This window comes from Heterodontus francisci, chromosome 21, assembly GCF_036365525.1.
Source record: "Heterodontus francisci isolate sHetFra1 chromosome 21, sHetFra1.hap1, whole genome shotgun sequence".
Classification (NCBI taxonomy): domain Eukaryota; kingdom Metazoa; phylum Chordata; class Chondrichthyes; order Heterodontiformes; family Heterodontidae; genus Heterodontus; species Heterodontus francisci.
In genome coordinates, this window is record NC_090391.1 from 66,638,728 (window position 1) to 66,664,113 (window position 25,386).

The window sequence follows — 25,386 nt, forward strand, 5'->3', positions numbered from 1 at the left end:
CATTCACAATACCTGGCTTTGTCTCTTTACTATCACCATATCTGTGATTTGGATGTGTTCACAAATAATTTATTGTTTAACGCTCGTGGATTGGCACAAAACGTAAATCTCCCTACTCTCCATCGAACAGCTTCTGCCACGAGCGGTAAGGGTTCACCGGCTGGTTTGTAGCAATCAATTTATGAAGTGATTGGAAATATTCCATATACGATAATCACTGCTCTCATGACGAGACAGTCAAATTGTTCCAGATTTTATTTCTCTCGGTGACTGGATTTTTGGATCATAAACAGGTTTCCATCAGGAAATCCTCACCTGAAATCGGTGGTTTACCATTTATTCTACCGCTTTGTATTCTGAAGATTAAGATTAATCTACAAATTCTGCTTCATGATACTGGGGCAACCACACTACCAAATCGATATAAGTTTTGTCTTGCACTTTATTTGTGGAACGACTTAATCATTGAGACAAATTTCTCAGTTTCAAACGAGAAGAACAAATCCGATATTAGCCTACTTGCACTCTTTTCGGAGTGATGGGTGATGGGGTCACTGCTGGCCGTTTGAGACTCTGAAAGGGTAAGAGACGGGGACAGGGTGGAGGGATTCTGAATTAAGAAACTGTGCTTACCGACTATGTTTTACACTATTGTCTCTGATCTGATGTCTGAAATCTGACCCACCAGCTGTACTGAGTATTGTTTTGACTGCTCGCTGGATGAGCAAATATTTATGGCCCATCACTAGTGGCTCTTGAACCATCGCAGTCCCTGTGATGAATGATGTTCCACAATCGTGTCAGATACAAAGTTCCAGGACATTGTCACCAGATGATGAAGGTATTATGTTATTTGCTCGGATTTCCCAATCAATCTCTCCAATAACCATCCATGTATGTGTTTAACAGTTGCTGATTCCATTGAGTCCCTCAATCATATTGAATATTACACCAGGAGCAGGGGATACATCGACATTAGAGTGAGGTCACAATCAACACAGTGGGCGGCACAGTGGCGCAGTGGTTAGCACTGCAGCCTCACAGTTCCAGGGGCCCGGGTTCGATTCTGGGTACTGCCTGTGTGGAGTTTGCAGGTTCTCCCTGTGTCTGCGTGGGTTTTCTCCGGATGCTCCGGTTTCCTCCCACAAGCCAAAAGACTTGCAGGTTGGTAGGTAAATTGGCCATAATAAATTGTCACTAGTATAGGTAGGTGGTAGGGAAATATAAGGACAGGTGGGGATGTTTGGTAGGAATATGGGATTCGTGTAGGATTAGTATAAATGGGTGGTTGATGGTCGGCACAGACTCGGTGGGCCGAAGGGCCTGTTTCAGTGCTGAATCTCTAATCTAATCTAATAATCTAACAGAGCAAGCAGGGAAGAAGCTACCTATTTGGTAAGTAATTAAGCTGCTAACGTTTCAAATAGTTATGGAATAAATGGTAAGCTTAATAAAATATCTTTTAAAAAAGGAATATAAAATAAACAATAGAATTAAATAATTAAGTCATCAATTAATACACATTAAGGATAGCAGAACAGGTGATGTGTAATGCCTGGAGCATTTAGGAGCTCCTGGATGCCAGTGTGACCCAGGGCAAACACGTCTGCAGTAAGTTTTTGTGGCTCGAAGAGGTTCGGCTCAGAATCATTGAACTGGAGCCCGAGCTACATACACTGCGACACAGCAGGGAGGGGGAAAGTTACCTGGACATTTTGTCGCAGAAGGCAGTCACACTCCTTAGAATGGGGTCTTCTGATTTTGTCAGTGGTCATGGACATGGGAGTATGGCTGCAGCTGTGACAATTGAGTGGACGGAGAGGGCAGAACTGCAGGAGTCACATACTTTGCGATTGTCCAACAGGTTTGAGGTTCTTTCAGCATCTTCGGATGAGAGTGGTGGCTGCACAGTAGATGAGCAACCAAGGCACCATGGTGCAGCACGCCATTAAATTGGAGGGAGGAAAAAGAATGTAGTTCCCACAGGAGACAGTATAGCTAGAGGGATTGACACTGTTCTCTGCAGCAAAGAGCGAGAGTGCAGCCGGCTGTGTTGCCTGCTTGGTGCCAGGGTTCGCGACATCAGCTCAGGGCTGGAGAGGAACATAGATTGGGAGGGGTAGGATCCAGTCGTCGTGGTCCATCCAGGTACAAACGACATAGGCAGGGCAAGGAAAGAGGTTCTGTATAGTCAGTATGAGGAACCAGGCGCTGCATTATGAAGCAGAACCTCAAAGGTGATAGCGATGGAACAAAGGGCAGTGCAATGGTTAGCACTGCAGCCTCACAGCACCAGCGACCCGGGCTCGTTGTGGATGCTGCTTGTGCAGAGTTTGCAAATTCTCCCTGTGACTGCGTGGGTTTCCGTTGGGTGCTCTGGTTTCCTCCCACAGCCAAAGACTTGCAGGTTGCTAGGTAAATTGGCCATCATAAATTGCCCCTAGTGTGGGGATGTGGTAGGAATATGAGGTTAATGTAGGATTAGTATAAATGGATGGTTCACGGTCGGCACAGACTCGGTGGGCCTGTTTCAGTGCCGTATCTAAAAATAAAAAAATGAATAAATCTCTCGATTACTGCCTGTGCCACCTGCAATTTGGCATAGGGCAAATAAGGTTAGAGAAAGGGAAATCATGTCTAAACAATTTATTGGAGTTCTTTCAGGGGTGACATGTGCTGTGGAAAAATGGGAACTGGTGGATATATTGCACTTAGATTTCCAGAAGGCATTTGATAAGGTGCCACATCAAAGCTTATTGCAAAAAATAAAAGCTCATGGTGTAGAGGATGACGTCTTGGCATGGATAGACGACTGGTTGGCTAACAGGAAACAGAGAGCAGCAATAAATGGGTCATCATCTGGTTGGCAAGATCGAACGAGTGGTGTTGCATAGGGATCAGTTCTGTGGCCTTAACCTTTTACAATTTATATAAATGACTGTGATGAAGGTTGCTAAATTTGCTCATTGCACTACGATAGGTAGGAAAGTAACTTTTGAAGAGCACATAAGAAGGCTAGAAAGGGGTATAGATAGGTTAGGGGAATGAGCAAAGACCTGGCAAAGGGAGTATAATGCGGCAAAGTGTGACAACGTCCACTTCGGCACGAATAATGAAAAAAAACATATTATCTAAATGCAGAGAGATTGCAGAGCTTTGAGATGCAGCGGGATCTGGTGGCCCAGTGTATGAATTTCAAAAGGTTGGTAAACAGGTACGGCACGTAACTAGGAAATCCAATAGAATGTTATCGTTTATTGGGAGGGGAATTGAATGCAAACGTGTGGAAGTTATGCTTCAGCTATACAGGGCATTAGTGAAACCACATCTGGAGTATTTTGCACAGTACTGGTCTCTCTATTTAAGGAAGGATGGAACTGAGTTGGAGGCAGTACAGAGACGGTTTGCTGTGCGAATATCTGGAATGGGCGGACTATCTTACGAGGAAAGATTAGTCTGGCTAGGCATGCATCCGCTGGAATTTGGAAGAGTAAGAGGCGCCTTGATTGAAACATACAAGATCTTGAGGGGTCTTGAATGGGTGGATGTCGAAAGGATGTGTTCTCTTGTGGGAGAATCTAGAATTAGGGGGTACTGTTTAAAAATAAACGATCGCCCATTTAAGGCAGAGATGAGGAGATTTTTTTTTCTCTCAGGGGGTCGTGAGTCTTTGGAACTTGCTTCATCAAAAGGCGGTGGAAGCAGAGTCTTTGAATATTTTTAAGGCAGTGGTAGATAGATTCTTGATAAGCAAGGGGGTGGAAGGTTATCGGATGTGGGTGGACATGTGGAGTAATCAGTTCAGCCATGAACTTATTGAATGGCAGAGAAGGCTCGAGGGACTAAGTAGCCTACTCCTGCTCCTATTTCATATATTCGTATGTTCGTATGTGCCTGCCACATTTGAATAGCTGGTAGATGGTGCAAATTGTGAGATATGAGGGTGCAGCTTCCAGCAATGCTCTGTGTGTTCGAGTGAGGCGAGGCTTATGAAGGTTTGAGTCAAGTTTAATATTGTTCGAAGGCGAGTGAAAGAGTTGCATTGAATGGAGCAGTGTGTGGGGCTGGTAGTGTAATTGGTAGGAAGTGGCATACGAGGATGCATTCATTGACGTTCACCACTTGTATAGGGCCATTAAACTTCTTGCAGCACTGACACCACATCCTTGGTGCCAGACCGGTGTCACTAACTGCCTTATGGAGGGCCTCATGGCCCAATGAGGCAACGAATCTCTCGACTCCTGTCCAGTTCCTGCAACAACTCCAGTGCAGCATCCGAAAACCCTGACAAACTGTCTTGAATCTTGAATCATAACAATTTCTTCCAAAAGTTCTTCAAATGTTATCCAAGCATTTTCAGCACCTGCTGCCGAATTTAAGAAGTGCAGTCTGGGTCTAAATTGTGAAGTCTAGCTTTAAATAGTGCTGACCTGGTATGAACTTGGGCGACCTGCTGAGGCATGCAATCACATCTTATTCATGGAATGATCAGGCAGCATTAAATATGCATGCTGCCTGCATGACTTTTAACAGGCGCAGGGTCATCCCTGTGCCTGTTGTCAGGGGCTCTCCACTTTCGCCCTCTGATATTCCAATTGTGACGGGATTGTGGGAGCACCTTCGCCACTTGGAATGCACCGGCTCAAGATGGCCGACCACTGTTTCCTCATGGTAACTATGGATGTGATACTGAGCCTGACAAAGTCACCCTTATTATGAGAACAGACAGAAAGGAGATAAAATGGGCATATAATGAATGATTTTAAAAATTGCTAATTGAAAGAAATTGAGACCTTTGATCAGAGCAGAGCTCCACTGAACAAATTGTCAATACAACGTGGCTGACAATGCCAATTGGACATGAGGATTGGACAGGATGGCTTCTGCTTTTACAGAATGATGGAATCATAGAGCACTGACTGAGCCCAACTGACCCATCGTACCTCTGGCAGCTCTTGAAAGAGCCAACCACTTAATTTGTTTTCTCTGCCGTTTGCATCTCCATGCACGATCATCACTAGCAACACCCATCCACAATACACCATAGACATAGAGAAATACAGCACTGAAACAGGCCCTTTGGCCCTCCGAGTCTGTGCCGACCAATAACCACCCATTGTATACTAATCTTACGTTAATCCGATATTTTCTACCACATCTCCACCATCTCCCTACACTAGGGGCAACTTACAATGGCCAATTTACCTATCAACCTGAAAGTCTTTGGCTGTGGGAGGAAACCAGAGCACCTGGCAGAAACCCACGCAGTAACAGGGAGAACTTTCAAACTCCGCACAGGCAGTACCCAGAAATGAACCCGGGACACTGGAGCTGTGAGGCTATGGTGCTAACCACTGCGCCACTGTGCCACCCATGCCAGAATTTATTCAGTTACCTTTTGAAAATTGAAATTGGGTCTGTGTCCACCATCCTTTCTTGCACAGCGTTCCAGATCACAACAACTCATTGCATAAAAAAAGAAACTCTTCATCTTTCCTCAGGTTGTGTGTCAAATACTTTAAACTTGAATCCGATGGTTGGCCACCCTTTCTGTGAGGAGAGCACGACTTTTCTTTTTCACTCCATCACAACACCTGATAGTTTTGGCACCTCAATGAAATCTTGCATTTAAATTCTTGCTCCTTGGATAGGAAGTCTGCCTTCTCCAGTACCTCCACAAAGGGTGTTCTTCATCCCTGATATGATGCAATACTCTCCTGACCCTCTCGAAGACCTTGACATCCTACTTCCAGTGTGGTATCGAGAATTGTATGCCATACTCCAGATTAGGCTGAATCGGTGATTTATCAACTTTGAACATACCTTTCTTGCTTTGGTGCTCTCTGCCTCTATTCACAAAGATAAGTAACTGTACTCCTTTGCAACTTCTCCTCCATCTTTAAGAAACATTTTAGATGCAGGTCTATTTTCTCCTGCACCCAATTATAAGAGCATTTGTCCGAATAACGATGCCCCTGGGAATACCACTGTATACATTCCCCAGTTTGTACAACCGTTTATCACAGTCCTTCTCTCTGTGTCCGTTACCCAAAGGCATTTCCACACTGTCACTGCCTCTTTACTCCATGGGTTTCATTTTTCTTTTCACGGCAATTAAATGGTCTATCATTGCAGAACTTTTGTAAGTCCATAAACATAAATTGAACCTCTTTACACTCATCAACCCTCTCTGTTATTCATTAAAGAACTCGATTGCAACCATGCTCTCTGACATGTCTTAGGTACGTTTTGCAAAGCCATAAATATTTTTGTCCTGGATTCTGTCTTCCAGAAATTTCCCCACCAGCGACATTGGCCTGAGTGCCTGCAGCTACAGGGTTTATTCCTCTCTCTTTCCTCCCTCTGTGGGGTGGCACAGTGGCGCAGTTGTTAGCACCGCAGCCTCCCAACTCTAGTCACTCGGGATCAGTTGTGGATTCTGCCTGTGCGGAGTTTGCAGGATCTCCCTTTGACTGCGTGGGTTTCCGCCGGGTGCTCTGGTCTCTTCCCACAGCCAAAGACTTGCTGGTTAATAGGTAAATTGGCCAGCGTAAATTACCCCCAGTGTGTATCGGTGGTAGGAGAATTGTGGCGATGTGGTACGGAACATGGGGTTAATGCAGGATTAGTATAAATGGGTGGTTGCTGGTCGGCACAGACTCGGTGGGACGAAGAGCCTCTTCCAGTGCTGTTTCGCGCTCTCTCACTCTTTGTATTAACCAGTAGGTAACGGTTGCAACCTCCATATCCTCTGGTACCACTACCACATCCAAGGAGAATAACAATATTTGTTTCCCATTGCCTCCATTATTTCCACCTTTCCTTCCATCAGCAATCCTCATACATCCCAATTGAATCCGATAAGTATTATACTTTAATGTGTATAGTGCTGGATTGAAAAGGGTTAACTGAACCTGTTTATTAAGTGAGTGTAATTAATGTTATTCTCCATTGGCCCCAGTAGTGTCTCTGGAGGTTTCTTCCTTCTATTAATAGGAGACTGCTTGCGGTGTGTTTGGCAGAATCATCTCTGACACTAGCAGGAATCAGCTTCTCCAAAGAAAGGGAGAAGAACGGTATGAATCTGAGAACAACAGATAGGAATGTAACAACAATGGATCAGAATCTGAGACCATTAGATTGGAACATTATAACAATGAGAAGGAGCTTCTCCTGGGAGATTGACTACCTTTCTTATTATTATGATTTGCTGACATTAGATCTTCGAGTCCTGTATTCCCTTCTGGTTATTCAAAAGATTTATTCTCCAATTCTCGCTGTTGTTGGTGTCGCCGGTAAGTCACTGTGTCCAGTTATTTCGATGGTCATGCTCAGCTTTCGTGTTATTTATTTTCGCCTCCTTGCTGCTGTTTTTTCTCTCTGGTGTGATAAATATCATACGTTTTTGATTCTCTCCATCTAACTGACGTCCCATCCCCGTGGTACAAAGATATTAATGCTCCTCCAACACCTTCCCTTGTCCTTGAACTCTTTCCCGAAGTGTGATTAAGGTTGTGAATAGTGGACTGTTAATTGCATGCACTTACAGAAAACACTTGATAAGGTCCTGTATGGGAGGCTGTAAGCAAAAGCCGAATCGTGGTTACAAAATCAGCTCAGCGGCAGGACTGTCAGCAGTAACAAAAGACAGATACTCTCATTGGCAGGATGTTACTCTCAGTGTCTGTCAAGTATCAGTGTTGGGGCCTCTGCCACTCACTATATTAATTAATGATTTGGTTAATGGTATAAAAGCACTTATGCAACTTTGCAAGTGATGCAACGATAGGCAGCATTGCAATATAGATAGAAGGGTAAAACTACAGGATGCATTGACAAATTAAGCGAATGGAGAAAACTATTCAGATTTTATTTCAATGTAGAAAAATGCGAGATCATTCACTTTGGACGTACAAATGATAGAGCAGGGCACTTCATTCATGATAAAAAAGCTATAAATTGTGAAGATGCTAAAAGATTTGACAGTCCAGGTACATAGATCATTAAAACATCGTGAGCCGGTGGAGACAAGAATGCAAATAACATGACTAGAATTATATAATTATATCCAGAGTGGTGGAATATCAGGGCAAATAAGTCATGTTCCACCTTGACAAAACCCTGGCTGGACAACACCTGGACTGCTGCAAGCAGTTCTGGAAACCATATGGTAGGAAGGGTAATAAAACCAACATACTCCAGAGGCTGGAAATCTGAAATAAAAACAAAAAAGTGCTTGTATTACTCAGAAAGTCTGGCAGCATCTGTGGAGAGAGAGAGAGAGAATTAACGTTTCAAGTCTGTGATCGTAAATCGGAACTGGCAAACGTTGGAATGTAATTCGTTTCAAGCAAGTTCAGGGAGGCGGTGTGGCGGGGGGGGGAATGGACGTGGGGAAGAGAAGGTGTTTGTTAGGGCAGATGGCAGGAGAGATTAAACAACAAAGCTGTCCTGGGACAAAGGCAAAGACGGTGTTCATGTTTGTGGTGAAAGACAAAGCATTAGTCCAGAGGGAGCGTTAATAGCAAAATAATGAGCAGCTCTGACGACATGAAAAACCGACACGTGGTTAAATAAATACAATTAAATATAACATAAAGGCCAGTCATGCTTGAGCTATTCAACTCAATGTTCTGTCCACAAGGCTGTAGAGGGCCTAATCAAAAGATCAAGTGTTGCTGCTTGACCTTGGGTTGATGATCACTGGAAGAATGGACCGGAAGCTCGAGGACTTGCTTTCAGAATGAACAGCGGTGTTCCACAAAATGGTCACACAATCTACGTTTATTCTCTTCAATGTATAGGAGACCCCATTGTGAGCAGCGAATACAGCAAACTAAATTGAAAAAGGTACAATTAAATCGCTGCTACACCTGGGAGGAATGTTTGGAGCCTTGGATGGTGAGGAGAGAGAGATAAAACGGCAGACATTACACCTCCTGCGATTGCATGGGAAGGTGCCATGGGAAGGGGACGAGGTGTCGTTGGTAATGGAGAAGTGGACCAGATTATCGTGGAGGGAATAATCCCTTCGAAATGCCGAAAGTAGAGGGGAAGGGAAGATGTGTTTGCTGGTGGCATCACTCTGGAATTGTAGAATTGGCAGAGGATGAGCCTTTCGATGTGGAGGCGAGTGGGGTGGAAGTGAGGACAAGCGGAACCCTGTCGTGGTTCTTGGGGGGAGGGGAAGGGGTGAGGGCAGAAGCGTGGGAAATGAGCCTGGAACGGTTGAGGGCCCTTTCAACCACATTGCAGGGGATACCTCAGTTGAGGAGAAAGGAAGAGATGTTAGAAGCGCTGTTGTGGAAGGTTGCATCATCAGCGCAGTTGCGTCGGAGACAGAGTAGCTGTGAGAATGTGGTGGAGTCCTTACAGGAAACAGGGTGCGAGGAGATGTAACCAAGGTAGCCGTGGCAGTCTCTGGGCTTATAACGAGTATTGGTAGACAGCCAGAGATGGAAACAGCGAACTCGAGAAAGGGAATGGAAGTGTCAGAGATGGGCCCTGTAAAGGTGACAGAAGGGTGGAAATAGGAGGAAAGTTGATAACCGTTCCCAGTTCTGGGTGGGTGCAGGAAACGGCACAGATACAGTCATCAATGTACCGAAAAAGAGATGAGGGAGTGAGCCAGAGTAGGACTGGAACAAGGAATGTTCGACATATCCCACGAAAAGACAAGCATAACTGAAACTCAAGCCAGTGGTGGCACAGTGGCGCAGTGGTTAGCACCGCAGCCACACAGCTCCAGCGACCCAGGTTCAATTCTGGGTACTGCCTATGTGGAGTTTGCAAGTTCTCCCTGTGTCTGCGTGGGTTTCCTCTGGGTGCTCCATTTTCCTCCCACATGCCAAAGACTTGCAGGTTGATCGGTAAATTGGCCATTATAAATTGCCCCTAGTATAGGTTGGTGGTTGGGAAATGTGGTGATGTGGTAGGAATATGGGATCAGTGCCGAATTAGTATAAATGGGTGGTTGATGGTCAGCGCAGACTCGGTGGGCTGAAGGGCCTGTTTCAGTGCTTGTATCTCTAAACTAAAAATAAACAGTAACCATGGCAACACCTTTTACTTGAACGAAGTGAGTAGTGTTGAAGGAGACGTTCTTCAATGTAAGAACATGTTCAGCCAGTCGCAGCAGGGTGGTGGTGGATGGGGACTGGTTGGTCCGCTGTTTAAGGAAGAAGCGCAGAGCCCCCAAACTGTCTCTGTGGAGGATGGAGCTGCAGGGAGATTGGACGGCCATAGTGAAGAGGATAGGATTAGGGGCAGGAAACTGGAAATTGTCAAAATGAGGTTGACCGAAAAGGCAAGGATGTAGCTGGAAAGAGACTGTACCAACAGAGAAAAGATGCAGTCAATAGCAAAAGAAACAATTTCAGTGGGGCAGGAACAGGCTGAAACGATGAGGCTGCCAGGACAGACTTGTTTGTGGATTTGAAGAAGGAGGTAGAAGCGGGCTGTACAGGTTTTTACGACCAGCAAGTTGGCAACTGCAGAGGGGAGATCTCCGGAGGGGATGAGGTCAGTGACAGTCCTGGTGACAGTGGCTTGATTTTCGGTGATGGGGTCATGGTCCAGTGGGAGGTTGGAAGAAGTATCTGATAGTTGGCACACAGCCTCTGCAAGGTAGAGTTGGGTAGCCAGACAACAGCAGCACCACCCTTGTCACCCCTGCCCTCCCAAAGAACAAACAGCAGTACAGCACAGGAACAGGCCACTCAGCCCTCCAAGCCTGCACCGATCTTGATGCCTGCCTAAGCTAACACCTTCTGCGCTTCCGGGGCCCTTATTCCTCTATTCCCTTCCTATTCATATATTTGTCAAGATGTCTCTTAAACGTCGCTATCGTATCTGCTTCCAACACCTCCCCTGGCAGCATGTTCCAGGCACTCACCACCCTCTGTGTAAATAGTTTGCCTCGTACATCCCCTCTAAACTTTGCCCCTCGCTCCTTAAACCTATGTCCCCTAGTAACTGACTCTTCCACCCTGGAGAAATGCTCCTGACTATCCACTCTGTCCATGCCGCTCATAACTTTGTAAACCTTTATCATGTCGCCCCTCCACCTCCGTCGTTCCAGTGAAACCAATCCGAGCTTTTCCAACCTCTCCTCATAGCTAATGCCCTCCAGACCAGGCAACATCCTGCTAACCCTAATCTGTACCCTCTTCAAAGCCTCCACGTCCTTCTGGTAGTGTGGCGACCAGAAGTGCACGCAATATGCTAAGTGTTGCCTAACTAAGGTTCTGTGCAGCTGCAACATGACTTGCCAATTTTTATACTCTATGCCCCGACCGATGAAGGCATGCATGCTGTATGCCTTCTTGACTACCTTTTACTGTATACCTCCCACCTGCATTAGACCTTCCAAAATGCATTACCTCACATTTGTCCGGATTAAACCCCATCTGCCATTTCTCCATTTCTCCAATGATCTATATCCTGCTGTATCATCTGACAATCCTCATCATTATTCGCAACTCCACCAACGTTTGTGTCGTCCGCAAACTGACTAATCAGACCAGCTAAACTTTCCTCCAAATAATTTATATATATGACAAACAGCAAAGTTCCCAGCACTGATCCCTGCGGAACACCACTAGTCACATCCCTCCATTCAGAAAAACACCCATCCACTGATATCCTCTGTCTTCTATGACCGAGCCAGTTCTGTATCCATCTTGCAGGTCACCTCTGATCCCGTGTGACTTCACCTTTGTTGTCTTCCCCACGCATTCCCCGCATCCCACGTCAGTTGCTTAAAGCCTAATTCTTTTCTAAATTGCGCCAGTTCTGATGCAAGGTCACAGATCTGAAATTGTAACTCTGTTTCTCTCTCCACAGACATGCTGAGTTATTCCAGCACTTCATATTTTTATCTTAGGAATAGTACTTATAATTTCCTTCCAGGGATTGAGGCATCGATTTATCACAGTGCTACGTGAACCCCAAGGTTTAAATAACGAGTGGAGACTACACAAACTGGGGTTGCATTCTTCCCTCGAAATTACAAGGTACCAGGAAGTCTCCAAGCTGTTAAATGGAACAGATCGTGCAGATAGAGAGAAACTGCTTCCGCTGGTTGTGAAGTCAAGGACTAGGGGTATAGTCGGAGGATTCAGAGCAGATCAAACCGTTCAAGGCTCGTCTTCAATGATGTCTGTGGGCCATACGCAGCAGGGAAAATGTATTCCACCACAATTCGCAACCTCATGGCATGGACTAGTTTTCGCTCAAATGATGCCATCAAACCAGGCGACCGATCCTTGTTCAATCAGGAAGCTGCAAGCAAGAGAGAGAGCTATGGGATCTCACAATCAACTGACTAAAGCTCTGCAATCCAGCCACATCCATTTGTGAACAGTGGTGCTCAACTATCCAATTAACTGAAACAGGATGTTCCACAAATATCCCCAGTATCAATGACAGCTGAGCTTCGTATGGAGTGCAAAACGCAAGGCTGAACGATTGCAAACATCCTCAGGCAGAAATTCCAACCGGATGATTCAATTTGGCCTCCTCCTGAGCTCCTCAACATTACAAATGTCATTCTTCGGCCAATACAGTTCACTTCACATGACAACAAAGAACAGCTGAATTCATTGGATGCACAATACGATGGGACCTGACAATATTCTGGCTAAGGTACAGAGGGCGTGTACTCAAGGACGAGGGGGCGAATTTAATGAGCCCACGGACTGTCCCGGTGGGCCTGGCAATGTGTTGCGTGCCCATCCAGCACATGGGCAACAACCGCACAGCGATAACACATCAATGGGCATTTTGCGTAGGGGAGTCGCAGGTCCCCACCAGTCACGTGGCGGGGGAGGGAACAGAGTCATTGATTAGTGCCTCAGATGACTCTGGAGCATGTGTTGGTTTCATATTTAAAGGCCAGCCAGACTTCCATTCACTCCTGCGCGGATTGCTTTGCAGCTTGGCGCAGACTACAACATTGTCCCACTACTTCCGTTGCCAGCTTCAACGCCCACCACCACCCATCACTCTCCTGGGCCCAATTCCTCAACCAGGGCAAAAGACGATGGCTGAGAAAGACACAGAGTGTGCCCACGGTACAGTGATGCCTCCCTGCAGATTCATCTCCAGTCTGCAAGAGCAAAACGGGAAGTTCTCTTCCCCCACAATGTCAAGAGGAGGTCCTCCCGCCTGACCAAGCAAACCTTGATGGAGATCACAATGGAGGTTAACAGCCAAGCTGTCACCCAGCACAACTGAGTTCAGCGCTGGAAGAGGGTCAATGTCCTCTCGCGTTCTGTCAAGGCGACTGTTCCATGCCTTTTTGAGGATTGCATATGCCGATGCTGGAAGTTGTGGGACATGGGGAGGGTAACTGTGAGAGACTAGTGGATAGAGTTCTGTCACATCCTCATAAGTGCATGGCTGTCTGTCGGCCACAGGCTCCTTCATAGCTCACCCCCTTACACCCTTCCCCAGACTACGAATGCCAGCACGCGAGACATCAGATTACCCAGGAGGGGATGAGTGGCTTAATTTGGATTAGCAACCATGATGTTCTCTAAGCCATTCTCCACTATCTACATCCTTCCTATTGTAGAACAAGGGGGCCCATAATAGGAGGGAGATGGCCCAGACATTCGGAAGGCCATATCGACGTCCACTCACCTCCACTGAGGAACAGGCCTTGGAACTTGCTGGCATCCATGGCTGCTACGCTGTATCAGATGGGCAGAATGAAGTCCAGGTGCAAAAGAGTGAGGATTGCATCCCATTGACATGCACATCGATGTTGGAGACACACGTAGCTCTTGATTGCCATCAGGAGAACTGCATAGCCTAACCTACACATGTTTGTCTTCTCTCATGCCGGCAGTCATTTCCAGGGATCCACACGATCAACTGCACAGGCGCCTGCCTCTGAGGAGAAGGATTGCTCAAAGGATGCACCATCCTATCACTCTCTTGCACCCTCTAGTAGCGCACATACTTCCATATCGGTGGTTACCTACTTGGAATTTGAATCAATATCATAAGATGCTGAGACTGTGACACACGGACCCCAACAGCTGGCTGAGGCTGAGACAGCCAAGTCCGCTGGCATTCTGTGAAATGTGTGTAACCAGGCTCATGCTGGGCCCCAGGATGATGACATCCTTTGGTCTCAACAACAGAGGGCATGCTGGAGATGCAGAGAGGTAAGGCAGCATTTGGAGGAGATGTCAGAGAGCAAGTGCAACCATAAGTGGACGATGAAGTGGTACGTTCATGCCATGACTGTCGCCAGGATTCAGGCCTATGAGAGCAGCACTTCGTCCATCAAGAAACTGCAGACTCTCACGGAGCCCTAGATCTCAAAGATGCACGCAGAGCTGCACATGGTCGCCTCGACCATGAGCTCAATGGAGCAGTGACAAGGCAAGAGAAGAAACAGGAGATGAAGCCTTCTGCAGCTCCTTTGGTGAGCAGGGTGGCTTGAGAGGGCCTTCAAAGGGAGGTGGGAAGCTGACAGACACATTTGGGGACGCCCCACAGGGCGTTACAAATTTAGCCACTGGCTTCTCATCCCTTCCACCAGGCAGCCCAGTTCCAGTAGCTGCGATGCCTAGGGAGAGCTGTGCACCTGTCCAAAACATCTCCAGGCAGCCGGGCCTTCCAAGCCTAAGGCAGCTACAGGACGCCAGTCAAAGTTATCAGGGTCTAAGAGGCAGCTTTATCAACAGCCTACCTGAAGCCCAGCTGCTGCCTCCCGCAGCACACTTCATGGGACCACCCACAAACATATTAAAATAACACATAGCTGCACTGTAGTTTTCAGGTGTCTACCACATACGTTTTGTGTTAATTAATTGCAGCAGCTTTTTCGGGAGTAGAGAGTGCGAGCGAGTGAGCAGCTGGGAAGGTCAGTTTAAAGTAAAATTAATTTCTTTTTGTTTTCGGCCAAGACCAGGGGGCTGCTGGGTAAGTAAAACCCTATATATTTTGGCCGTTTAAAATAACTTGCCTTTCATTGCAGCAGCTTTTTCGGGAGCAGAGAGTGTGAGCGAGTGAGCAGCTGGGAAGGTCAGTTTAAAGTAAACTTCATTTCTTTTTGTTTTCGGCGGAGAGCAGGGGGCTGCTGTGTAGGTAAAACCCTATATATTTGGGCAGTTTAAAATAACTTGCCTTTCATTGCAGCAGCTTTTTCGGGAGCAGAGAGTGCGAGCGAGTGAGCAGCTGGGAAGGTCAGTTAAAAGTAAACTTAATTTCATTTTGAATTCGGCGGAGACCAGGGGGCTGCTGGGTAAGTAAACCCCTATATATTTGGGCCATTTGTGAACCCGAGACACTACACCTGTAGTGTCTCCCACCCGCCCTCCTCCTCTAACCAAAGAAAAAAGACTCGGTGGTGCGTAGATAAGGTAAGGCTTTTTCTATTACTCTTTTTTTTAATCGTGTGATTGGTAAAAAACTTTTCATTCCTTTTTCATTTAAGTAAGTTTAAGCTTAAGATTAAAAATGGAAGGAGATCTCAGACCCGTGACATGCTCCTCTTGCTCAATGTGGGAGCTCAGGGACATGGCTAATGTCCCTGACTTCTTCACGTGCAGGAAGTGTGTCCAGCTGCCGCTCTTGTGAGACCGCATGACGGCTCTGGAGCTGCGGATGGACTCACTTTGGAGCATCCGCGATGCTGAGGAGGTCGTGGATAGCACGTTTAGCGAATTGGTCACACCGCAGATTAGGATTGCTGAGGGGGAAAGGGAATGGGTGACCAAAAGGCAGAGAAAGAGCAGGAAGGCAGCACAGGTGTCCCCTGCGTTCATCGCCCTCCACAACAGGTATACCGTTTTGGATACTGTTGGGGGAGAAGGCTCACCAGGGGAAGGCAGCAGTAGCCAGGTTCATGGCACCGTAGCTGGCTCTGCTGCTCAGAAGGGCGGGAAAAAGTGTGGAAGGGCGAGAGTCATAGGGGATTCGATTGTAAGGGGAGTAGATAGGCTGTTCTGTGGTCGAAAACGAGACTCCCGAATGGTATGTTGCCTCCCAGGTGCACCGGTCAGGGATGTCTCAGATCGGCTGCAGAACATTCTGAAGGGGGAGGGTGAACAGCCAGTTGTCCTTGTGCACATAGGCACCAATGATATAGGCAAAAAACGGGATGAGGTCCTACAAGCAGAATTTAAGGAGTTAGTAGCCAAGTTAAAAAGTAGGACCTCAGAGGTAGTAATCTCTGAATTGCTACCAGTGCCACGTGATAGTCAGAGTAGAAATGAAAGAATAGTCAGGATGAATGCGTGGCTTGAGAGATGGTGCAGGAGGGAGGGGTTCAGATTTTTGGGACATTGAGACCGGTACTGGGGGAGGTGGGACTATTACAAATTGGACGGTCTACACCTGGGCCGGACTGGAACCAATGTCCTTGGGGGTGCTTTTGCAAACGCTGTTGGGGAGGGTTTAAACTAATGTGGCAGGGGGATGGGAACCAAATGAGGTCAGTAGAGAGTAAGGATGTAATAACTAAAGCCTGTAAGGAACTAGATAATGAAGTCAGCGTGACTAAGGGAAAGAGTCGGCAGGGAGCAGATGATGAAAGCAAAGGGACTGGTGGCCTGAGGTGTATTTTTTTAATGCAAGAAGTGTAGTAGGTAAGGCAGATGAACTTAGGGCTTGGATTAGTACCTGGGAGTATGATGTTATTGCGATGACTGAGACTTGGTTAAGGGAAGGGCATGATTGGCAACCAAATATCCCAGGATACCGATGCTTCAGGCGGGATGGAGAGGGAGGTAAAAGGGGTGGAGGAGTTGCATTACTGGTCAAAGAGGATATCACAGCTGTGCTGAAGGAAGGAACTATGGAGGACACGAGATGTGAGGCAATATGGGCAGAACTCAGAAAAAGGAATGGTTCGGTAACAATGTTGGGGCTGTACTACAGGCCTCCCAACAGCGAGCGTGAGATAAAGGTACAAATATGTAAACAGATTATGGAAAGCTGTAGGAGCAACAGGGTGGTGGTGATAGGAGATTTTAATTTTCCCAACATTGACTGGGATGCACTTCATGTCAGATGTCTAGAGGGAGCAGAATTTGTAAGGAGCATCCAGGAGTGTTTTCTAGAGCAGTAGGTAAATAGTTCAACTCGGGAAGGGGCCACACTGGACCTGTGTTGGGAAATGAGCTGGGCCAGGTGGTTGACGTTTCAGTAGGGGACTACTTTGCGAATAGTGATCACAATTCCGTAAGTTTTAGAATACTCATGGACAAAGACGAGAGTGTTCCTGAAGGAAGAGTGCTAAATTGGGGTAAGGCCAACTATACCAAAATTCGGCAGGAACTGGGGAATGTAGATTGGGAGCAGCTGTTTGAAGGTGAATCCACATTTGATACGTGGGAGTCTTTTAAAGAGAGGTTGATTAGCGTGCAGGAGAGACATGTTCCTATGTAAATGAGGGGTAAAAATGGCAAGATTAGGGAACCATGGATGACAGATGAAATTGTGAGACGAGCTAAGAGGAAAAAGGAAGCATACATAAGGTCTAGGCGGCTGAAGAAAGACGAAGCTTTGAAAGAATATCGGGATTGTAGGCACAATCTGAAACGAGGAATTAAGAGGGCTAAAAGGGGTCATGAAATATCTTTAGCAAACAGGGTTAAGGAACATCCCAAAGCCTTTTATTCATATATAAGGAGCAAGAGGGTAACTAGAGAAAGGATTGGCCCACTCAAGGACAAAGGAGGAAAGTTATGCGTGGAGTCAGAGAAAATGGGTGAGATTCTAAACGAGTACTTTGCATCGGTGCACACCGAGGAGAGGGACATGACGGATGTTGAGGTTAGGGACAGATGTTTGATTACTCCAGGTCAAGTCGGCATAAGGAGGGAGGAAGTGTTGGGTATTCTAAAGGGCATTAAGGTGGACACGTCCCCAGGTCCGGATGGAATCTATCCCAGGTTTCTGTAGGAAGCGAGAGAGGAAATAGTTGGGGTCTTAACAGATATCTTTGCAACATCCTTAACACGGGTGACGTCCCGGAGGATTGGAGAATTGCTAATGTTGTCCCATTGTTTAAGAGGGGTAGCAGGGATAATCCAGGTAATTATAGACCGGTAAGCCTGAAGTCAGTGGTAGGGAAGCTGCTGGAGAAGATACTGAGGGATAGGATCTATTCCCATCTGGAAGAAAATGGGCTTATCAGTGATAGGCAACATGGTTTTGTGCAGGGAAAGTCATGTCTTACCAACTTAATCGAATTCTTTGAGGAAATGACAAAGTTGATTGATGAGGGAAGGGCTGTAGATGTCATATACATGGACTTCAGTAAGGCGTTTGATAAGGTTCCCCATGGTCGGCTGATGGAGAAAGCGAAGGCGCATGGGGTCCACGGTGTACTAGCTAGATGGATAAAGAACTGGCTGGGCAACAGGAGACAGAGAGTAGCAGTAGAAGGGAGTTTCTCAAAATGGAGACGTGTGACCAGTGGTGTTCCACAGGGATCCGTGCTGGGACCACTGTTGTTTGTGATATACATAAATGATTTGGAGGAAAGTATAGGTGGTCTGATTTGCAAGTTTGCAGACGACACTAAGATTGGTGGAGTAGCAGATACTGAAGGGGACTGTCAGAGAATACAGCAGAATATAGATAGACTGGAGAGTTGGGCAGAGAAATGGCAGATGGAGTTCAATCAGGGAAAATGCGAGGTGATGCATTTTGGAAGATCCAATTCAAGAGTGAACTATACAGTAAATGGATAAGTCCTGGGGAAAATTGATGGACAGAGAGATTTGGGTGTTCAGGTCCATTGTTCCCTGAAGGTGGCAACGCAGGTCAATAGAGTGGTCAAGAAGGCATACGGCATGCTTTCCTTCATCGGATGGGGTATTGGGTACAAAAGTTGGCAGGTCATGTTACGGTTGTATAGGACTTTGGTTCGGCCACATTTGGAATATTGCGTGCAGTTCTGGCCGCCACATTACCAAAAGGATGTGGATGCTTTGGATAGGGTGCAGAGGAGATTCACCAGGATGTTGCCTGGTATGGAGGGCGCTAGCTATGAAGAGAGGTTGAGTAGATTAGGATTATTTTCATTCGAAAGACGGAGGTTGAGGGGGGACCTGATTGAGGTGTACAAAATCATGAGAGGTACAGACAGAGTGGATAGCAAGAAGCTTTTTCCCAGAGTGGGGGATTCAATTACAAGGGGACACGAGTTCAAAGTGAAAGGGGATAAGTTTAGGGGGGATATGCGTGGAAATTTCTTTATGCAGATGGTGGTGGGTGCATGGAACGCTTTGCCAGCAGAGGTGGTTGACGCGGGCACGATAGCGTCTTTTAAGATGTATCTAGACAGATACATGAATGGGCAGGAAGTAAAGAGATACAGACCCTTAGAAAATAGGCGACAGGTTTAGATAGAGGATTTGGATCGGCGTCGGCTTGGCGGGCCGAAGGGCCTGTTCCTGTGCTGTAATTTTCTTTGTTCTTTGTTCTTAATTAAAATGTCCTCTATACTATGAATAGGCTTCATTGTCTGAAAGCCATGTACAATTGTGCCTGAAGGGTGAATTGTTGACCTCACCGTCCCCCACTGCCCTCTGTAACATGTCAGTGTCGTGACATCCCTCATTAACATCATGTCTCCCATGGGCACTCGCATACATTACATCCGCTCACAGGAGTCTGACCACATATGGACAGAAATCTGAAGAGTTGATGCATTGCAGTAAACTGGTATTTCATTCTCTGTCAATGCACACCAGGATGGCTGCAAACGAGCTGATATGAGATTGTCTCTTGCCTCCTTTGCACGTGGCTCAACCCATCTGGCCTCCTGCCTTGGATCCATATTGTTGGCGCAGTCACTGATGGACATCAGAGTCCAGCCTTGATGATGACCCACCCGCTGTTCCAGCAGTGTGAGCAAACAGACCAATTACACATGTCAACCATGTACTGCCCCATACCCCCAAACAAAAAATTGGCATCCAGGCACAGCATCAGCAACCACGAAATATCTTGCAGACCCCCAGGAACTTTAACACTTTGCAAAGCACTCGGTACCCTGACTCCACCTGTTCAACTTCAGTACCCCAGACCACCTAGCACAGCCCCCATTACCCCAGACTCTCTTTCTGTGATCCCGGTGCTCAAGACGTTCTTGAAGAGGGTGAAGCAATGCAGTCCCATAGCAAACTCCAAATCCCGCTCTTCACCAAAGCAGCAATGCTCCAGACAGTCTACAGATCACGGCAACGTGTCTCTCCTCAGTGCCGCCAGTTTTTACTGGTCTTCTGTTTGGAGGTGCTTCCGTAGCACCCGCCGTTCTCTGAAACGCATTGTGGTGCAAATGTCACCCATTGTGTTTTCCCACCACTGACAAAAACTGGAACTGACATCAGTGTGTCAGATATCTGGGTGGTCTAAGTTCTGGAAATTCTCCAACCATAATCCACCCCTAACCCCACCCCAATCCCACCCCCACCACCCTAAACCCCAACGTCACAATGCCCACCCTTGATCACCACAAACTTTTGCCTAGGTGTCCATTAGCCAAAATGAACGCTGGCATCTCCCCGAAAACGTGGAAATGTGTCCAAATATGTCCTGTTCACAAAGCTCAGGATAGATCTAACCTGTCATTCATCTATTCTTAATCAGCAATACCATGATCGAAGGTGTCGTCAAGAGTGCCATCAAATGACATTTAATCAGCTTGCAGATGCTCAAGTTTAATTACCGTCAGGCCACTCGGCTGCAGACCTCATTATGGCCTTGCTCCAAACATAGGCAAAATAGACAAAGCAAGAGGCGAGGTGAGATTGGTTGCCCTTGATAATAAGGACTGTGGCATCAAGGCGTCCTAACAAAATCAAGGAGAAACTTTCTTCTGGATGGCGTCATGCCGTGAACAAAGGTAGATGGTATCAGTATTTGGAGGCTAATAGTCTCAGCACCTGAATATCACAGCAGGAGATTCGCAGGGTTCTTCAATTACCTTTCCTCGATCACAAGGACTGAAGTTAGGGTTTTTGCTGATAGTTGCATAGTGTTCAGTACCATTTGCAACTCCTCATGAATGGAAATAATCCGCTCTCACATGTAACAGGGCCTGTATAATATTTAGGCTTGGGCTCATTTGAAGCAAGTTACATTCGTGCCCCCACAGGTGCCAGGTAGTGCAAACATCTAACAACAGAAATTCCATCCATCTCCCCTTGACATTCAATGCCATTATCATCTTTGAATTCCACAACATCAACACACTGAGGATTATCCTCGGCAGAAAGTTAACTGCACCAGCCGTATAAGTACTGCAGTGACGAGAGCAAGTCAGTTGTTGGGAAGTCTGCAGCGTGCAACTCATTTCCGTTACTCGCCAAAGCCCGTCCAGCATTTGCAAGGCACAAGTTAGGAGTGTGATAGAATGATCTGTACTTTCCTGCTTGAGTGCAGCTCCAACAACAGACAAGAGGTGTAATACAATTCAAGATAAGCACCCCAATTGATCGGTACCCTTCAGGCAGCGTGTTCCAGATTCCAATCACCCTTTGGGTGAAAAAGATTTTCATCAAGTCCATCCTGAACCTGCTGACCCTCAGCTTTAACTTATGCCTCTTGGCTATGGACACCTCCGTTAAGGGAAAACGTTTCTTCATATCGACCCTATCTATGCCTCTCATAATTTTTATGTATTAATCAGGTCCACCCCTCAGCCTTCTCCACTGTAAATAAAACAGCCCAAGCCGATCCGGTCTCGATTCAGAGCTGAAATTCTCCAGCCCAGGCAACATCCTGGTGAATCCCCTCTGCACACTCTCCAGTGGAATCACATCCTTCCTATAGTGTGGTGACGAGAATTGTACACAGTACTCCACCTGTGGCCCAACAAGCGTTTTGTACAGCTCCATCATAACCTCCCTGCTTTTACGTTCTGTGCCTCGTCAAATAAAGGCAGGTAACCCATATACCTACCTAACCACCTTATCAAGCTATGCTGCTGCCTTCAGTGATCTATGGATAAGTACACCCAAGGTCCCTCTGGCCTTCTGAAGTTCCCAGAGTCCTGCCATCCATTTTATATTCCCTTGTCTTATGAGTCCTCCCAAAATGCATCATCTCACACTTCTCAGGATTAAATTCCATTTGCCACTGCTCTGCCCATCTTATCAGCCCATCTGTATCGTCCTGTAGTCTAAGGTTTCCCCATTACTATTGATGGCACCGTCAACTTTCGTGTCATCTGCGAACTTACTGATCATACCTCTTAAATTCAAGTCGAAATCATTAAGGTAGACTACAAACAGCAAGGGTCCCAACACCGATCACTGCGGTACACCACTGGTCACAGGCTTCCAATCGTAAAAAGCAACCCTCGGAACATCACCCTCTGCCTCCTCCCAGTCAGACAATTTTGGATCCAATTTGCGAACTTTCCGTGCATCCCATTGGCTCTTACCTTCTTCAGCAATCTTCCATCCTGGGCCTTATCAAGTTCTGAAGTTCCTGTAGACCACATCAACTGCTTTATCCTCATCAACACTCCTCCTCGAAAAATTATATCACATTTATTAGACATGATCTCCCGCTGACAAAGTCATGCTGACTATCCTTCATTAAGCACTGCCTCTCCGAGTGGAAATTAATCCTGCCGCTCAGATTTTTTTGCAATTAGTTTCCCTTCCACTGATGATAGACTCACTGGCCTGCAATTACCTTTTTATTCATCCCTGCTACCCTTCTTGAATCATGGTGCCACATTCGCTGTCCTACAGTCCCTTGGCAATTTGTGTCACAGCCGCTGCAATCTCCATCAATTCCTCACATAGCAGCCTGGTATACATATCATCTGAGTCTGGAGATGTATCCACTTTAAAGCCCACTAAAACCTCTAATACCTCCTCCCTTTCAATGCTAGTTTGCAGAAGTATATCGCATACCCCCTCCCTGATCGCTGCACGGCTTTCTCCATAGTGAACACAGATGAAACGCAATTATTTAAAAACTCACCTCCTTCCTCTGGCTCCACACGCCGATTGCCACTTTGGTCCTTAATATGCCCTCTTCATTCCATGGTGATCTTCTTGCCTTAATATGCTTATAAATCACCTTGGGAGTTTCCTTTATCTTGTCCACCCGTGTTTTTTCATGCACCCTCATCGGTTTCCTAATTACTTTTTTTAGGAACCGCCGACACTTTCACATGTACAATCACTCCAGTATATCACTGGACACAAGAACACATCTGTAAATCTCAATACGTAAACATCCAAACTGGAGCAGTTTCTCACAGCCTGATGTATAATTTCCCTGACTATTTCCCTTTCTCACAGTTAACTTGCTGACGATTGGGATCCTGTCTCGTGGAAAGTGTGGTCTCTCCAAATGTGTCACTCGCTACCTGGTGGCCATGGCAGCGGCGGATCTACTGGTCATTATCCTCGACCTGATATTGCGGCAGATACCAATTCGTTATCGGGATTCATTTATCTTCCTTTATTACATCCGTGTGTGTAATATCCACGCCATCCTGCTTTATGCAGCCACAGACTGTTCTGTCTGGTTCACAGTTGCTTTCACCTTTGATCGATTTGTGGCTATTTGTTGCCGAAAGCTAAAAGCTAGATATTGCACTGAGAGAACAGCTAATATGATACTTGGAGCAGTGACTGTGCTTAGCGGTTTAAAGGACATCACCTGGTATTTTCTGGTATCAGATAAGTACAGGTTTTGGAACAGCCCTTGGTTTTGTCGTATAAAAGCACATGTTATGATTTCACCAGTCTGGGGTACAATCGCGTTCCTTCATAGCTTTCTAACACCAGGGTTTGCATTTGTTTTGATTCTGATGTTCAATGTTTTTACCGTCAGACACATTGCATATGCCAGTAGAGCCCGAAGACGACTCCGGGCTCATAGCAGTGTGGACAACACAAAAGACCCAGAAATGAAGAGCAGAAGGAAATCCATAATTTAGCTGTTTTTTATCTCGGCCAATTTTATGCTTTTATGGTCAGAGTTAATGGTGTATTCCATGTGGCAACGGATGTGGTGGTTAGATTATCAGTCTGTAATTCTACCTGCTTTTGTAAGAGAAATGGGCTTCATGCTGCAGCTCCTGAGTTGCTGCACAAACACTGTGATTTACGTTGTGACCCAGACTCAGTTCAGAGAGCAGTTGAAGAACGTGCTGAAATATCCCTTTTCCCCAATTATTAAAAATAAAGAAATAAATAAATGATAAGAGGTACTGGAGACATTTCAGCATCTGAACGCAATGCTGTCTCAAATTCTAAGAATATATGAAGACTAGAGATAGCAGTCGATTAAACAGCCGCTCGCACCTGCTCCACCCCATTCAACACGATCAGAGCTGTTCTACTGTGCCAACTCCACTTTCCTGTCTGCTTCCCATTTCCCTTCATTCCCTGAAAGAGAAAACAAGATCTGTCTATCTCATCCTTAAATACAGTAAATTATGGAGCATCCAGGCCCTCTGAGTTAGCCAATTTCATGGATTCACAACTCTTTGCGAGAAGAGTGCTGCTCCTCGTCTCAGGGCTAAAACATTGACCCCTTATCTTGAGGCTGTGTTCCCGTGTTCTAGATTCCCCAGCCATGGAAAACAACCTCTCTGAATTTACCCTGTCTAGCCCTTCAGATTCTTGTACGTTTCACTGAGAAACCACGCATTCCACCTAGCTTCTGAGAGTATCGGCCTAATGTGCTCAGGGTAGGTGGTGGCGTTGTGGTATTATCACTGGACTAGTAACCCAGAGACCCAGGGTATTCCTCTGGGGACATGCGTTCGAATCCCACCACAGCAGAAGGTGGAATTTGAACTTAATAAAAATCTGGAATTAAAAACTAGTCTAATGATGGCCATGAAACCATTGTCGATTGTTGTAAAAACCCACCTCGTTCACTAATGTCCTTTCTGGAAGGAAATCTGCTGTCTTTACCTGGTATGGCCGACATGTGAATCCAGATCCACAGCAATGTGGTTAACTCTTGCATGCCCTCTCAAAGCGCCAAGCAAGCCACTCAGTTGTACCTAACCACGACGAAGTCTATAAAAAAAGGAATGAAACTGGATGGACCACCCGGCATCAACCTCGGCACCGGAAACGACAACGGCCAACCCAGCCCTGTCGACCCTGCAAAGTCCTCCTGACGAACTTCTGGGGGCTTGTGCGAAAGTTGGGAGAGCTGTCCCACAGACTAGTCAAGCAACATCCTGACATAGTCATACTCACGGAATCATACCTAACAGACAATGCCCCAGACACTGCCATCACCATCCCCGGGTACGTCCTGTCCCACCGGCAAGACAGACCCTGCAGAGGTGGTGGCACAGTAGTATACAGTAGGGAGGGAGTTGCCCTGGGAGTCCTCAATATCGACTCCGGACGTCAAGAAGTCTCATGG

At 46.4% G+C, this 25,386-nt stretch overlaps 1 pseudogene; it reads left to right on the forward strand.

The window, feature by feature from the left end:
- The first annotated feature begins 1,787 nt into the window (after nt 1–1,787).
- On the forward strand, nt 1,788–24,199 carry LOC137381151 (probable G-protein coupled receptor 139; annotated as a pseudogene).
- Nucleotides 24,200–25,386: the final 1,187 nt, after the last annotated feature.